This window comes from Erinaceus europaeus, chromosome 17 (assembly GCF_950295315.1).
Source record: "Erinaceus europaeus chromosome 17, mEriEur2.1, whole genome shotgun sequence".
In the NCBI taxonomy this organism is placed as follows: domain Eukaryota; kingdom Metazoa; phylum Chordata; class Mammalia; order Eulipotyphla; family Erinaceidae; genus Erinaceus; species Erinaceus europaeus.
The window spans coordinates 16,439,458-16,457,133 of NC_080178.1; positions in this window are offsets into that span (position 1 = coordinate 16,439,458).

Consider the following 17,676-nt stretch of genomic DNA (forward strand, 5'->3'; position numbering starts at 1 on the left):
GGGCCCAGGCTGGGCTAGTACCCCAGGGAAAATAGGTGAGTTAGAGGAGAGTGGGCCCCTGATATTCACTGAAGACTTGGGGGCAGGGACAGGGCAGGTGGGTGGAGGCTGTGGGCAGGCCTACAGCTGGGGAGGGGAGGACATGTAGAACCCTTGGAAGCTTACATAGGAATAAGGCTTACTGGGGTCTCCTCAATTTCTACAAGGGAAAACCAACCACATCTACCAGTCCTCCCGCATGGTGGACCTGTAGTGGAGACAGGTGGAGGGTCTCAGCCTAGGGGGACAGACTTCAGTGTCTTTGGAAGGCCAGACAACACCCCCCACCCCAGATGTGTGTAGAGATTCAGGGATGTGGGAAATAAATGGGAACTTGGGCTTTTGGTATGCTGGGAGATGCGCCTCTCAACGTAAAGCATTTGAATGAGAAAGCTAAATACAGACTGGGCCAGTGAACTAGACTGCAGGTTGGGTTTGATTGTGTGTTGTGTAATTGCTCATTTTGTGCCCCCCTCCTCTTAGGCCCCCATGCAGGCAGGCAGAGGAGGACTAGGGGTTCCCACTGGCTCAGGCTGTCAGACATGTAAGGAGAGGTGCTGGGGAAGCCCAGGAGGGTCTACACCTCTGCATTCTAGCTGTGGGCTGGCTGAGAGGCACATGGAGCCCAGAGCAGACCAGAACTTGGGGGACAAGTAGTGAAACAGCATCCCAGGCTTCACAAATCTAGAACACCTCAAGGCAGCTGGACCCTGGAGTGGCCTTGGTGGGAGGAGTGAGGAAGGAGAGGAAGTGATGTCTTGTTTGGTTGAAGTCCAATTTGGGAAGTGGCTTCAGCTCCATGTAGTCAGACAGATGAGTTGAAACCATGTCAGCTGCAAGGGACTGATGGAAACTCAGTTTGCTTAGTGCAGAAGAGGACTACTGCGGCCCATGGATGTAAATGTAGGAGGTGGTTGTGGGTTTGACCAGTCATGAGGAGGTGGACTTCAGGAATTTTGATTTTGTCCACCTCAGGGCCCTGCTTCCCTCTTAGATGCCCCTGCTCATTGGAATTTAGTTCATTGATAGTGACAACAGTGGCAACCAACCCTGTGCTGAGGAGCCAAGTGGCAAAGCTGTCTGTCCCCTTGATTCTGATTGGCCCAGTCAGAGCTCCCTTTCATCCTTGTGATTGGTTAGGCCTGACCCATAGCCTCCCACTCCCCACCCAGGGGTGGTTCCTTGAGGGATTGGGAGTGAGGTGTAAGAGAGTGCTGGACAGCACCTGCTCTATGGGAGACAAAACTGCATCTGGGTTACACATATAGCAAGAACTAGAGGGGAGCAGGGTGTCTCCTGTGGGTCTGTGGGGCCTGCACTTTGCCGCAGTTACTCTTATTTCTGTTTTTGCTTTTTTTATATCATTTTTATCTGTATCTATATCTATCTATTTGCCTCCCCCCCCTTATGACCCTGCCATCACTTCCTTTCTTTTTTTTTTAAATTTCTTTATTGGGGCATTAATGTTTTATATTTGATAGTGAATACAAGAGTTTGTACATGCATAACATTTCCCAGTTTTCCATATAACAATACAACCCCCACTAGATCCTCTGTCATCCTTCTTGGATCTGTATTCTCCCCACCCACCCACCCACCCCAGAGTCTTTTAATTTGGTGTAATACGCCAGTTCCAGTTCAGATTCTACTTGTGTTTTCTCTTCTGATCTTGTTTTTCAGCTTCTGCCTGAGAGTGAGATCATCCCATACTCATCCTTCTGTTTCTGACTTATTTCACTTAACATGAATTTTTCAAGGTCCATCCAAGATCGGCTGAAAATGGTGAAGTTACCATTTTTTATAGCTGAGTAGTATTCCATTGTGTATATATACCACAACTTGCTCAGCCACTCGTCTGTTCTTGGACACCTGGGTTGCTTCCAGGTTTTGGCTATTACAAATTGTGCTGCCAAGAACATATGTGTACACAGATCTTTTTGGATGGGTGTGTTGGGTTCCTTAGGATATATCCCCAGGGGAGGAATTGCAGGATCATAGGGTAGGTTCATTTCTAGCCTTCTGAGAGTTCTCCAGACTATTCTCCACAGAGGCTGGACAAATTGACATTCCCACCAGCAGTGTAGGAGGGTTCCTTTGGCCCACACCCTCTCCAGCATTTGCTTCTGTTACCTTTTCTGATGTACAACATTCTTACAGGAGTGAAGTGGTATCTCATTGTTGTCTTTATTTGCATTTCTCTGACAATCAGAGACTTGGAGCATTTTTTCATATGTTTTTTTTTTTTTTCCTTTTGGATCTCTTCTGTGGTGAATATTCTGTCCATGTCCTCCTCCCATTTTTAGATGGGGTTATTTGTTGTCTTGTTGAGATTTTCAGGTTCTTTATATATTCTGGTTATTAGCCTCTTGTCTGATGTATGGCATGTAAAGATCTTCTCCCATTCTGTGAGGGGTCTCTTGGTTTGGGTAGTAGTTTCTTTAGCTGTGCAGAAGATTTTAAATTTGATATAGTCCCATAGGTTTATGCTTGTCTTAGTCTTCTTTGTAATTGGATTTGTTTCATTGAAGATGTCTTAAAAATTTATGTGGAAAAGAGTTCTTCCAATATTTTCCTCTAAGTATCTGATAGTTTGTGGTCTAACATCCAAGTCCTTGATAAACTTGGAATTTACTTTTGTGTTTAATGAAATATAGTGGTTCAGTTTCATTCTTCCGCATGTTTCAACCCATTTTTTCCAACACCATTTGTTGAAGAGACACTGCTTTTCCCATTTAATAGTCTGGGCACCTTTGTCAAAGATTAGATATCCATAGGTGTGGAGGCTTACCTGTTTTTGCTTTTTTTTTTTTTTTTAAATAGGACAGACAGAAATTGAGAGGGAAAGATAGAAAAGAGAAAGAGATACCTGCAGCACTGCTGCAACCCTGAAACTTCCACTTTGCAGGTGGGGAGTGGGGCTTGAACCTTGGTTCTTGTACATGGTAACTAACAATGAGTGCTGTACTAAGTGTGCCATCTCCCCACCTTACTTACTTAAAATTTTTTAAAATTTATTATTGGAGAGAATCAGAGAGAAATTGAGAGGGCAGGGGGTGATAGAATGGGAGAGAGACACCTGAAACCCTGCTTTACCACAGGTGAAGCTTTTCTCCTGCAGGTGAGGACCGGGGGTTTGAACTCGTGTCGTTGCATAACCAGGTGTGCCACTGCCTGCCCCCACCCTGACCTTTCTGACCTCCATGATGCAGCTATTCTAGGGCCAGGGTGCAGGTGAGGCTGGTGGGAAGCAGGCTATACCTCACAGTCCTCTACTGCCTTCCCTACTGACTCTGCTCTTGTAGGGAGGCTGGCCCTGGCACTAAATTACTATCCTATTGGAGTCTGTGCCTTTGCTTCTTCAGATGAGAAACACACAATCCTCTGGAAGGTGGTGGGGTGGATGGGGGGAGGGCGGTCTGTGACGTAGAATGTGTGTGGTCCAGTTTCCTCATCTGTGTGAGCTACTCGTCAGCCAGGGAGCATGTCTGGCTCATTTTTGGGTCCCCAGGTGTCACCTCATCTTTGAACTGGGGGTCAGGAGATCTAAAGTCCAGTCTTGAATCTGTACCTGACAACATCTAGCCTTCTACACCTCTCCACTGAACCCCCGGGGCTCTTGACACACCCCTTTCCCTCCCCCCTGGTGGCCCCAGCATAAGTTCAGAACCCTGGAAGAAGACTGAGGTGTGCTCTGAGGGTGCCTTGGGCTGGAACATCCTCAGGGCTGTGCTGAATATGCCCTTCTGGTTGAATACCCATGCTGTTTGCTGTGGGTTTCAGAGCCCCATGGCATCCATGCTGCCAGCTGTGAAAGGGTCCTGGCTTCAAAAGGAGCTCAGGAAAGGAGCAGAAATGCAAGAGGGAAGCCCAAATTCCTTCTCTGACATGTCACCCCATGCCCCCCCACACCAACTGAGACATTTCTCTGCATGAATCTGGGGAGGGGGAGAGGTTCCCAGATGCTGGGATGCTGCCCTGTGTTCCCCCCTGGGGCCAACATGCTGGTCACGCTGGACAGAGTTGTGACAACCATGTAAGCTTCCAGGCAGCAGAGAAGGGAGGCCACCCTATCCCCTGGCCCCCTCCCAGCTTCCGAAATCGCATCAACAATTTCCCTCACCATTGTCTCCAGTCCCATTAATATTCATAAACTACTTTTCTATTGTGTTTGCAATTTTCCAGCAGACTGACAGGCCCAACCCCCCCACACACACACACACCCCTCACACAAGTTAATCAGATGCAAAGCTCACCAACTCAGATCTTATTAGCACATCTCCATTAGATGCTGTGGCCCTTCTGGGTGCCTGGTAGGTGAGCTTTCCAGCATGGTGACAGCCAGAGCAGGTCTTAATCCAATCTGATTTTGCAGAGACAAAACCGAGGAGGAGCCCAGGCTGGAAGTGGATCAGATGGAGTGGGGCATCCTATTAAGGCTCAGTGCTTAAACAAAGGCTGGGCCAGAGTACAGGGACTGGAGTGAGGGCCTGCCTCTTCTCCCAGGAAGGGGCACTTATCCAAACAGACTTTCATTTATCTAATCAAACCAGCACTAAGTGCTTCTGTGTAGTTCCCTGCTGGGTGACTGAGCAGAGGCTGTACTTTAGGACAAGTGTCTGGAGGAGGGTGCTATGTAGAGGCAAGTCCAAGGTATCTTGACTTCTGCCCCGTCCCCCAGGAGGGACAGCCATATCCGATGGGGTGTAGCAACCTCTGGTTAACAGGTGAGCAGAGTCTAGGAAACACCTGGCTGGAGACAGAGGCTCGCTATGACCCCCTATTACAACCCTAACCTTGAAGAAGTAATTTTTTAAAAAAATATTGAATCATTATGTTTACTTTTTTTAAATTATTTTTTTATTTTATTGGGGAATTAATGTTTTACATTCAACAGTAAGTACAATAGTTTGTACATGCATAACATTCCCCAGTTTCCCATATAACAATACAACCCCCACTAGGTCCTCTGAATCCTTCTTGGACCTGTATTCTTCCCACCCACCCACCCCAGAGTCTTTTAATTTGGTGCGATATGCCAGTTCCAGTTCAGGTTCTACTTGTGTTTTCTCTTCTGATCTTGTTTTTCAACTTCGGCCTGAGAGTGAGATCATCCCATATTCATCCTTCTATTTCTGACTTATTTCACTCACATGATTTTTTCAAGGTCCACCCAAGATCGGCTGAAAATGGTGAAGTCACCATTTTTTATAGCTGAGTAGTATTCCATTGTGTATACATACCACAACTTGCTCAGCCACTCGTCTGTTCTTGGACACCTGGGTTGCATCCAGGTTTTGGCAATTACAAATTGTGCTGCCAAGAACATATGTGTACACAGATCTTTTTGGATGGGTGTGTTGGGTTCCTTAGGACATATCCCCAGGAGAGGAATTGCAGGTCCATTTCTAGCCTTCTGAGAGTTCTCCAGACTGTTCTCCACAGAGGCTGGACAAATTGACATTCCCACCAGCAGTGTAGGAGGGTTCCTTTGACCCCACACCCTCTCCAGCATTTGCTGCTGTTACCTTTTCTGATGTATGACATTCTCACAGGAGTGAAGTGGTATCTCATTGTTGTCTTTATTTGCATTTCTCTGACAATCAGAGACTTGGAGCATTTTTTCATGTGTTTCTTGGCCTTTTGGATCTCTTCTGTGGTGAATATTCTGTCCATGTCCTCCCCCCATTTTTGGATGGGGTTATTTGTTGTCTTGTGGTTGAGTTTGGCAAGCTCTTTAAATATGTTGGTTATTAAACTCTTGTCTGGTGTATGGCATGTAAAGATCTTCTCCCATTCTGTGAGGGGTCTCTTGGTTTGGGTGGTGGTTTCTTTTGCTGTGCAGAAGCTTTTTAATTTGATGTAGTCCCATAGGTTTATACTTGCCTTAGTCTTCTTTGTAATTGGATTCATTTAATTGAAGATGTCTTTAAAATGTATGCAGAAAAGAGTTCTTCCAATATTTTCTTCTAAGTATCTGATAGTTTCTGGTCTAACATCCAAGTCCTTGATCCACTTGGAATGTACTTTTGTATTTGGTGAAATACAGTGATTCAGTTTCATTCTTCTGCATGTTTCAACCCATTGTTTCCAACACCATTTGTTGAAGAGACTCTGTTTCCCCCCATTTAATAGTCTGAGCCCTTTTGTCAAAGATTTGATGTCCATAGGTGTGGGGGATCACTTCTGGGCTCTCAATTCTATTATACTGGTCAGTGTGTCTATTCATGTTCCAGTGCCAAGCAGTTTTGATGACAATGGCCCTATAATACAATTTGAGATCTGGGAGTGTAATGCCTCTGGTTCTGTTCTTTTTTCTCAAGATTGTTTTGGCAATTCTAGGTCTTCTCTGGTTCCAGATAATCATTTGTAGCATTTGTTCTATTCTCCTAAAAAATGTGCTTGGGATCTTGATGGGGATAGCATTAAATTTGTAGATGGCTCTGGGTAGTATATTCATTTTGATGATGTTAATTCTACCAACCCATGAACATGGAATATCTTTCCACTTCTTTGTGTCTTTCAATTTCCTTGAGTAGTGACTCATAATTTTCAGTATACAAGTCTTTCAATTCTTTGGTTAGATTTATTCCTAGATATTTTATTGTTTTTGTTGCTGTAGTAAAAGGAATTGATTTCTGGATTTCAATTTTTTTTTCCCCCTTTTGTTGCCCTTGTTGTAGCTTCGTTGTGGATATTATTATTGCCCTTGTTGACGCAATTCATTGTTGGATAGGACAGAGAGAAATGGAGAGAGGAGGGGAAGACAGAGAAGGGGAGAGAAAGATAGACACCTGCAGACCTGCTTCACCACCTGTGAAGCGACTCCCCTGCAGGTGGGGAGCCGGGGGCTCGAACCGGGATCCCTACTCCGGTCCCTGTGCTTTGCGCCACATGCGCTTAACCCACTGCGCCACATGCGCTTAACCCACTGCGCCACCGCCCGACCCCCTCTGGATTTCAATTTCTTCTAGCTTAGTGTTTGCATAGAGGAATGCCACTGACTTTTGAATGTTCATTTTGTAGCCTGAGACCTTACTGTATTTCCTGATGATTTCCAAAAGCTTCTTGTTGGATTCCTTAGGTTTTTCTGTGTATACTATCATGTTACCTGCAAATAGGGAGAGTTTCACTTCTTCTCTTCCAATCTGTATCCCTTTAATTCCTTGCTCCTGCCTGATTGCTATGGCAAGAACTTCCAACACTATGTTGAATAGTAATGGTGATAGTGGGCAGCCCTGTCTAGTACCTGATCTGAGTGGAAATGCTGCCAGTTTTTCACCATTGAGTATGATGTTGGCTATAGGTATGCTATATATAGACTCCGCTATCTTCAGGAATTTTCCATCTATTCCCATTTTTTGTAGTGTTTTGATCATAAAGGGATGTTGTATTTTGTCAAAGGCTTTCTCTGCATCTATTGATATGACCATGTGTTTTTTGGTCTTGCATTTGTTGATGTGGTGGATCACATTGATTGATTTACATATATTAAACCAACCTTGCATGCCTGGGATAAACCCCACTTGGTCATGATGAACAATCTTTTTAATATACTGCTGTATCCAGTTGGCTAGAATTTTGTTCAGTATTTTAGCATCTATGTTCATCAGAGATATTGGTTTGTAGTTTTCTTTTTTGGTTGTGTCCCTGTCTGCTTTTTGTATCAGAGTGATGTTAGCTTCATAGAAGCTGGCAGGGAGTATTCCAGTGTCTTTAATCTTCTGGAAGACTTTTAAAAGTAGAGATATTAGTTCTTCTTTGAAGGTTTTGTAGAATTCATTTGTAAAACCATCTGGTCTAGGATTTTTATTTTTGGGGAGATTTTTGATAACTGTTTCAATTTCATTAGCTGTGATGGGCCTGTTCATGTTTTTTTTTTTTTTTAAATATTTATTTTATTTATTTCCCTTTTGTTGCCCTTGTTGTTTTATTGTTGTAGTTATTATTGTTGTTGTCGTTGTTGGATAGGACAGAGAGAAATGGAGAGAGGAGGGGAAGACAGAGAGGAGGAGAGAAAGATAGACACCTGCAGACCTGCTTCACCGCCTGTGAAGCGACTCCCCTGCAGGTGGGGAGCCGGGGTTCGAACCAGGATCCTATGCCGGTCCTTGTGCTTTGCGCCACCTGCGTTTAACCCCCTGCGCTACAGCCCGACTCCCTAGGGCCTGTTCATGTTATCCACTTCCTATTTGCTTAGTTTTGGAAGTTGGTAGGTATCTAGGAAATCATTCATTTCTTTCAGGTTCTCTAGCTTGGTGGCATATAGTTGTTCATGGAAGCCTCACATGATATGTTGAATTTCTGTGGTGTCTGTTGTGATATCTCCTCTTTCATTTATGATCCTATTTATTTGGGTCTTCTCCCTTTTTTGTTTTGTGATTCTGGCTAAAGGTTTGTTCATTTTGTTCACTCTTTCGAAGAACCAACATTTACTTTCATTGATCTTTTGTATGGTTTTCTTATTTTCAATGTTATTGATTTCTGCCCTAACTTTAGTGCTTTCTGTCCTTCTGGTTGCTTTAGGGTTCCTTTGTTTTTTTTCTTCTAGGTCTTTAAGATGTGCAATCAGGCTGTTTATTTGTGCTTTTTCTTGTTTCCTAATGTGTGCTTGTATAGCTATGAACTTCCCTCTCAGTACTGCCTTACCTGTGTCCCAAATATTTTGATAGCTTGTGTCTTCATTTTCATTGAAGTCTCGAAACAGTTTGATTTCTTCCTTGATTTTCTCTTTGATCCAGAAGTTGTTAAGACGTGTACTGTTGAGCTTCCACATTTTGGGACTGTTACTAATCTTTTGTTGATTGTTAAGTGTTAGTTTAATTCCACTGTGGTCTGAGAAGATGCTTGGGATGATTTCAATGCTCTTGAATTTGCTGATGCTGTCTTTGTGGCCTAACATATGGTCTATCCTTGAGAATGACCCATGTGGATTTGAGTAAAATGTGGGTTCAAGCTCATGATGACATGTGTGTCCTCAACTGGTATCCTACTGCCTGGCCCCCAAGCTTCTAATTCTAAGCCCACTGATCACTGGAGGAACCTGGTGCAGAGGGGGGAAGTCCAGGGAGGGAAGGTGGTAAAAGCCTGAGAAGTCAGGGAGCTGGAGTGAATGACCTGAGGTACAGAGGCCCAGATCTTGCCCACAACTAAGTTAGGAAACAAATATATCCTAGCTTAACTGTACCGCAGAACACCCCATAATGACTGACAATTGTGAGTTCTAAGAGCAGTGGGTGGTAAAGGGCATTGGAAGGGAGCTCTCTGAAGGTAGAGGAAGTCAGGGAAGGATGCCTGGAGGAGGCAGCCTATGACTTGCACTGAAGTTCAGAAAGAAGAGGAGACATGTGGAAAGGGGAAAACTAATCCAGGTGGTAGTGGGGTGGGTCAAGGCTTAGAAAAAGACTTGAGATAATAGGAAAGGCCTACAGTCTTGGGCGGCTACCAACCAGTTAGGTTTTGTTGACCTAGTATCTAAATTTAAAAGTATGAAAAACAAGCCAAATGGTAGTGCACCCAGTTGAGGGTACAGGCTATCATGTGCAGGGGCCCAGGTTCAAGCCCTAGGTCCCCACTTGCAGGGGGAAGCTTCATGAGTGGTGAATCAGTACTACAGGTCTCACGCTCTCTCTCCACCTCCCCCTCTCCCTCCCTTTTCTTTATTTTTTTAAAATTTAATTTCAATTAATTAATTAATTCCCTTTTGCTGCCTTTGTTATTTTATTGTTGTAGTTATTATTGTTGCTGTTGATGCCACTGTTGTTGGATAGGACAGAGAGAAATGAGGACAGGAGGGGAAGACAGAGGGGGAGAGAAAGACAGACACCTACAGACCTGTTTTACCACTTGTGAAGTGACTCCCCTGCAGGTGGGGAGCCGGGAGCTCGAACTGGGATCCTTGTGCTGGTCCTTGCGCTTGGTGCCGCGTGTGCTTAACCTGATGTGGTACTGCCCGACTCTCTCTCCCTCTCTTTTCTTCCTCCTCTCTCATTTTCTCTGTCTCTAGAAAGAAAGAGAGAAAGAAAGAAAGAGTAAAAGAAAGACTCCAGAAGCAGTGGAGTCAAACCCCACTAACCCTAGTGATAACCCTGGTGGCAAAAAACAAACACAAAAAGTATAGAAACAGTCCCCAATGTTCCTTATCTTGCCACAGCAGACCTAGTTCACTGAATCTGTGACCTCAGCCACGTGAGGCCTTAGCTTTATGGTGGGGATTTGGGCCCTAGAAAGCCTGGAACATTTGGCCTAAAGGTTCCAGAAAATACCCTGAGATTCTGAGTCCTGGAGGAGCTGTGTTATCCTTGGTCCAGGACTTCTGGGCTGACCTGAGAGTCTTGCCTCACCTTCCAGTAGGGATCTGTGTCTCTTAATTCTCAAACCTCTTCGGACATCTCCTTGTGGAAGGGGAACTACTAGGTGATAGGTAGGTGGGTTCACATTCCTGAACTGTTTTCTGCTCTTCCTGTAGCCCCCAGTCTGCTTCTGATCACCCCCTCCCACACACACACACACACACACACACACACACACACACACACACACACACACACCTTTTCTATAGGCTGCAGCAGTGTTGCTGGAAGTTGCCAGCTATCTCCAAATGCCTGGGATAAAGAATGGAACTAATAACATGTCTATGAGAAGTGGGAGTTCTTTAGCTTCTTGGGTTGATTTCTCAGGGCCAAGGGCTTCTATCATCTGTAGATCTCAATGTGTTCTGGAAGACAGCTGGTCTACATGTTTTGCCACCAGAAGAGTGGGCAGGCTAGAATGGCAACTTTAGATTTCCCTCCAGGGAAAGGGCACAATTCTAGGAGGTGGGAGTAGCTGATATTTGATGGGCCATGTGACCTGGCTGTTAAGGACATCGGCCTTCTGAGTCAGGGCCACCTGTGTTGTTACACCGAGTCAGCTGCTATATAGCTGCTTGACCTTGAGCAAGGTCCATGACCTCTCTGATCGACCCATGAGATGATAGTGGTGATTGAGTGAGCTGATGCATATGGAATACTTGGTAATGAGCCTGCCCTGTAATGGACCCTCCAGAAAGGAGAGCTGTAATTACTGTTGTTTTGGGGGGTCTGCCTGGTGGAGTCCTCAGCCAGCGGACAGCTGAGTTGTTCCATCGCTGGCAGAATAGCTAGAGCATGACTACTCTGCCCTTTGACTGGAGGCTGGACTCATCCAGGGACTGTTAGGAAGGAGACTTTGGAAACATTAGCAGCTTGCAGCTGAGAAGGAGAAAAGCAGCCTTAACCAGAGATCTGCATCAGAGTGGCAGCTCCCAGCAGGCTCTAGGGCAGGCACCCAGGGACTTTCATGGACTAAGGCTCATGCAGTCTTACCAGCCAGAGCTGAAGCCTCAAGAATGTCAAATTTGGCAGGAGCCTTGGGCTATTCAAGTCAAATCCATCAAAAACATATTTGTTTTACTTTTTTAATGTTGTAGCAAATGACCACAAAGCTAGTATGTTAAAAACAAGACTAGTTTATTCTTTCATCTTTTCAAAGGCCAGAGCTCCAACATTAATACAACTGGGGGACATCAAGGTGTGACCGGGATGTACCCCTTTTAGAGGCACTATGGAGAATCTGATTCTTGCCTCTTTTAAGCTGCTGGGACTGCCAACATTCCTTGGCTTATGGCTGCATCACTCCAAACTCTGCCTCACTGGTCACACTTCCTCCCCCTCTTCTGTCTGTGTCAAGTCTCCCACTGACATCATATTATAAGGACACAAGTCACTGCATTAGAAGGGGTGTATCTGAGAAACCTAGCTTATCTTCCCATGTCAAGATCCTCCAGTAACCTTATTTATAATCTCTCTCTTTTTGCTATGTACACTAATATTCACAGGTTTCAGGGATTAGGACAGGGATATCTGTTGGGGGACCCCTATTGAGCTTAATTCATCATACAGTTCTTTTTTTTTTTTTTTTGAGTTGGAAATGTAGAGACAATAAGTCAAAAATTCAACTGCAAGTTAAGGTGATTTGAGAGACATGCCAAGGTAGGTTATACTGCAGAAAGGAGATGGATGAAAAACCAATGTTTAGAATAAGGATTCAAAGATAGAGTGAAATAGTAATGACAATAACTGAATTTTTTAAAAAAACTTTTTTGATTTTTTAAAAAATCTCTTCTTTTTATTTATTTATTTTTTAAATTTCTTTATTGGGGAATTAATGTTTTACATTTGACAGTAAATACAATAGTTTGTACATGCATAACATTCCCCAGTTTTCCATATAACAATACAACCTCCACTAGATCCTCTGTCATCCTTTTTGGACCTGTATTCTCCCCACCCACCCACCCAACCCAGACTCTTTTAATTTGGTTCCAGTTCAGATTCTACTTGTGTTTTCTCTTCTGATCTTGTTTTTCAGCTTCTGCCTGAGAGTGAGATCATCCCATATTCATCCTTCTGTTTCTGACTTATTTCACTTAACATGAATTTTTCAAGGTCCATCCAAGATCGGCTGAAAATGGTGAAGTCACCATTTTTTATAGCTGAGTAGTATTCCATTGTGTATATATACCATAACTTGCTCAGCCACTCATCTGTTCTTGGACACCTGGGTTGCTTCCAGGTTTTGGCTATTACAAATTGTGCTGCCAAGAACATATGTGTACACAGATCTTTTTGGATGGATATGTTGGGTTCCTTAGGATATATCCCCAGGAGAGGAATTGCAGGATCATAGGGTAGGTCCATTTCTAGCTTTCTGAGAGTTCTCCAGACTGTTCTCCACAGAGGTTGGACCAATTTACATTCCCACCAGCAGTTCAGGAGGGTTCCTTTGAGCCTCCAACATTTGCTTCTGTTACCTTTTCTGATGTATGGCATTCTCACAGGAGTGAAGTGGTATCTCATTGTTGTCTTTATTTGCATTTCTCTGACAATCAGAGACTTGGAGCATTTTTTCATGTGTTTCTCAGCCTTTTCTGTGGTGAATATTCTGTCCATGTCCTCCCCCCATTTTTGGACGGGGTTATTCATTTTCTTGTTGTTGAGTTTGGCAAGCTCTTTATATATTTTGGTTATTAGCCTCTTGTCTGATATATGGCATGTAAAGATCTTCTCCCATTCTATCATACAGTTCTTTTGGACATAATTTTAGTCTTATGGAAGAGTTAGAGGAGACTTTTGGGAGGCACATTCACTAACAGTGAACAGCAAAGACTCTCCTGTTGGGTAGTATGCCAGCTCCCCCTGGCTTCTGCTTAACCAAGCACCGGTATGCCTATATAGGGATTGGTTTGATCCCATTCAAAGCGGTCTATTTACATAAATCACTTTTACATTTACATAAAACACCACACTCCCTCCAGGGCATTAGTGGTTTAGTGGTAAAATTCTCATTTGCTCCGCCCCCTCTCCTTGTCACACCCTGATCCTCTCCTTGTCACACCCTGATCTTCCACCAGTCACTTTTCGCTCTACCCTCTCTATGTCACATCCTGTTTCCACCCTACTTGGAGAGTGTAAAAACAGCTGCTCTTCTGATTAAAGACATGTGGAAATTGCTTTCCGGCTCCGAGAGTTCCAGAGTGTATCTCCTGCGAAGTTAGTGCTGCACGAGTTCCTGATCCCTCTCCCACACAGCAGCCTAGATTGGCTCCAGTTGAGTTCTCTCCAACCCAGAGAGCACTAGCTCGGGAAGAAGCACCCTCAGGCTATCCCGGCACTCTCCCCCCAAAACAACAAATTCTGACAACCATTAAATAAACATATCTCACTAAACTGCAATTGGGATATCTGCAGACACTGAGGCCTCAGGTGAGTGCTGGTGTGTGTGGACTGGGTGACACGGGGCACAGGCTGAAGCCACACACCTAAAGGTCAGGAGCTCTGGTGACAAATAGCATCCTTTTTGTATCTGAAGCAACAACAGTCAAAGCTGTGCAGGTGTAACCTCTGAGCTTTGGCCTATAGTCTCGGGCTGAAAGTCTGCTGACCTGGTGATGGCATCAGCAGTAGCAGGGGATTTGCCAGCCCAGTCTGGTCTGCCATCCCAAATTGAGGCAACATTCAGAAGGTAATTTGTGTCATCTGGCAGCTAAAAGGTGACAGGCAGCAGCTGACAGCCAAATGGGAAACTGAGCCTTACTTCTTCAAACACAACTGCTACCTAGTAGCAAACCCCTGTGGCTAGAATCCAGACTGAAATCTTACAGAGAAGCCATATATACTCACTACATAGAGTTAAAAATGGCTTAAGGGAAAAATAAGAAACATAGACCCAACCCTCAATAGCACCACCTGTTGTTGGCCCAGCAATAGCCAGCACAACAAATGCACAAACAACAAAGAAATAGCAAAACCAAACCTCAGAACATGAATACCCAAAATGACAGAAATGAAATAGAATGGAAGAACTAGAAAAATAGTACAGGGGCCAGGCAGTGGTTTACCTGGTTGAGTACACATGCTACCATGTGCAAAGACCTGAATTCAAACTCCTAGTCCACTCACAGTGGGGAAACTTCATGAATGATGTAGCAATGTTGTAGACAACTTTATTTCTCTTTCCATCTCTTTCTCCTCCTTCTTTATCAATTTCTCCTGTATCTAGTAAAACTATGCAAATGAGAAAAGTAGTACCGACAGCTTTCATATACTCTTGGTGCTGTTCCTCTTAATGATCGTCTTACAAATTCATAGAATATTAACAAAAATTCAGAGATCCATCCTGTTACAGAATGTATTGGGACTTGGCCAATTTTCCTACCGAAGTCCTTTATCTGGTCCCTTCTATCGCAGCTCATTAGTTGGGAAGAGAGATTTTGAGTTTTTGTACCTAATCCCTTCCAGCTTAAACGCTCGCCTATTAATTTTGGCATCCATGGATGGGTCATGTCTGAAGCAATCATTACTAGAATGTTTCATTCCCCACAGTCCTCCTACAGAAATCACTTGGAATTCTTCTTTAAGGAAGGGTTGGATCTTCTTCCATTTTTAATAATTTATTTATGAACGTATAGCCTTATGGATATGCATTTTCTTCTTTGGATTGCAATATAGTGCTGTGGTGCTTTATCTGTTCAGCTTATTCCAAGCTGGGCTACTGGGAATGCTTTTGTGGGGGTGATGGGAAGGTGGGGGAGGCTATGCCTCTTGGCTATGTCCCTACCCTTTCTTTCAGCTTTCTTCCTTCTGAAAGTGGGTGCTCCATCTGTGAGTAAATTAACTGATTTCTCAAAGGCTTAAATAGCAGCCCTATCCTCTCTGAAGATAGCCTGAGGGTTTCTGGCAGACAGAACTAAGTTTTACTTAAAAAACAAAAAATCCCAGCACTGACCACTCTTAGGTATTTATCCAAAGGATATGCAAACACTAGTTTAAAGAAACATGTGCACCCCCTTTGTTCATAGCTGCATTATTCCACAAAGAGTGGAAGCAGCCTAAATGCTCATGGACAGGGGGATATATAAACAAATTATGGGGGCGGAAGAGATGACATAATGATTATGCAAAAGTACTGTCATGCCTGAGGCTCTGAGGACCCAGGTTCAATCTCCTGCACCAGTATAAGCCAGAGCTGAGAAGTGCTTAGGCAAATATATATATATACTTACACTACTCGCAATCAAAAAAGATATCGTGTCCTTTGATAGAATTGGAAGAGATTATGTTTCCTGAAGTCAACTACTGGATGATTTTACTCATATGTGGAATCTTAAGAACTTATATACATGAACTTGAAAAACAACAAAAAATACAAAACAAACAAAGAAGAAGCCAAACAGCTATCTCAACGTGTGAGAACTGTGGTGATTTTCACTGGGAGGGTCAGGGCACAGATCTTGCGTGGTGGGCGCAGTGGGAAACTACAGATTCCCTGTAATCTTGCCATCTTCTAACCACTACTACTCACAAATAAAAAATGGCTTCGGAAAAGCTGAACAGCAGTGTTGAGGGAGAAGGTACCACCCAGAAATAGGAGTGGTTACAGGTGTGGCTTAGAAGGTGTAGGCGGGGCTTTGGTTTTAAAAGGCTGAAACTTGTGTTCTCCAGCCCTCTGTCTGTTACTACCATGTGAGCACTATATTAGTCTCTTTCTTTCTCTTTCTCCCTCTCTCTCTCCCTCCTCCTCCCCCCTCTCTCTTTCTCTCGCTCCCTTTTATGCCCTAACATGTAAATGTTTCTAATAAAGTTTAATTTTCCTGGATATCATGTTCTTCCTTCAATTCTTTGCTGAGAAAAATGTGTGACGAACCTTTAGAATGGGGGACAAATGCTGTCCCCCCTCTTCCTCCTTCAACAGCAGAAATGAAACCACACTATAAAAACAAAATGAAACGAAACAAATTCCTAGTACTTAGTTTTGAGGAAGTATATAAGACACATTAAGAAATATGAATCTGGGAGTCGGGCTGTAGCGCAGCAGGTTAAGCGCAGGTGGCGCAAAGCACAAGGACCGGCATAAGGATCCCGGTTCGAACCCCGGCTCCCCACCTGCAGGGGCGTCGCTTCACAGGCGGTGAAGCAGGTCTGCGGTGTCTATCTTTCTCTCCTCCTCTCTGTCCTCCCCTCCTCTCTCCATTTCTCTCTGTCCTATCCAACAACGACAACAACAATAATAACTACAACAATAAAACAACAAGGGCAACAAAAGGGAATAAATAAATTAAAATAAAATATTAAAAAAAAGAAAAAAAAAGAAATATGAATCTCTGCATCCCTATAGACCTGAGCTCACATTCTGTGGTCATGAGTAGGAACGTTCCAAGTTGCCCCAATTTCAGGACCCATCTTCCTGAGGTGGAACATAGAGTATGTTGTCCAGCCTCCCTTCGGAGGATGGAACATTCTCTGCCATTGTTGATCCACGTTGAGCGCAAGGTCCTGTGGGGGCCCACAAAGGGGCCTATTATGTTGTTCAGTGTTTCCTTTTTATAAATAAAAATGTAAAAAAATGAATCTGGAGGTTGGGTGGTAGTGCAGTGGGTTAAGTGCACATGGCACAAAGTGCAAGAACTGGTGTAAGGATCCCGGTTTGAATCCCCAGCTCCCCACCTGCAGGGGAGCCAATTCGCAAGTGGTGAAGCAGGTATGCAGGTGTGTATTTTTATCTCCTCCTCTCTGTTTTCCCCTCCTCTCTCGATTTCTCTCTCTCCTATCCAACAACAGCAAAAGGTATAACAACATTAACAATAACAACCACAACAAGGGCAACAAAATGGGAAAAACAGCCTCTAGGAGCAGTGGATTCATAGTGCTGGCACTGAGCCCCAGTGATAATCCTGGAGGCAAAATAAATAAATAAATAAATAAAATAATAAAAAATATGAATCTTCTTGGCTTTCTTTTGTCCTCAACTCCCTGACTTCCTCATTCCTGGGTCACTGAAGGTCAGGCTTTCTCTTCAAGAGGTCTCTCTCTCTCTCTCTCTTTCTCTCTCTCTCTCTCCCAGAGCACTGCTCAGTTTTGTTTATAGTGATGTAGTGGACTGAACCTGGGAATTCAGAGTCTCAAGCATGAGAGTCTCTTTGCATAGCCATTATGCTATCTACCCTTACCCAAGAGGTAACTTCCTAGGAAATAGGGGGTTGTAACTTTGTGGTTGTGACTATTGGTGTCAGACCTAAATTCAAATCCTGTCTTCACTGCATCTTTTTGTTATGACCTTGGG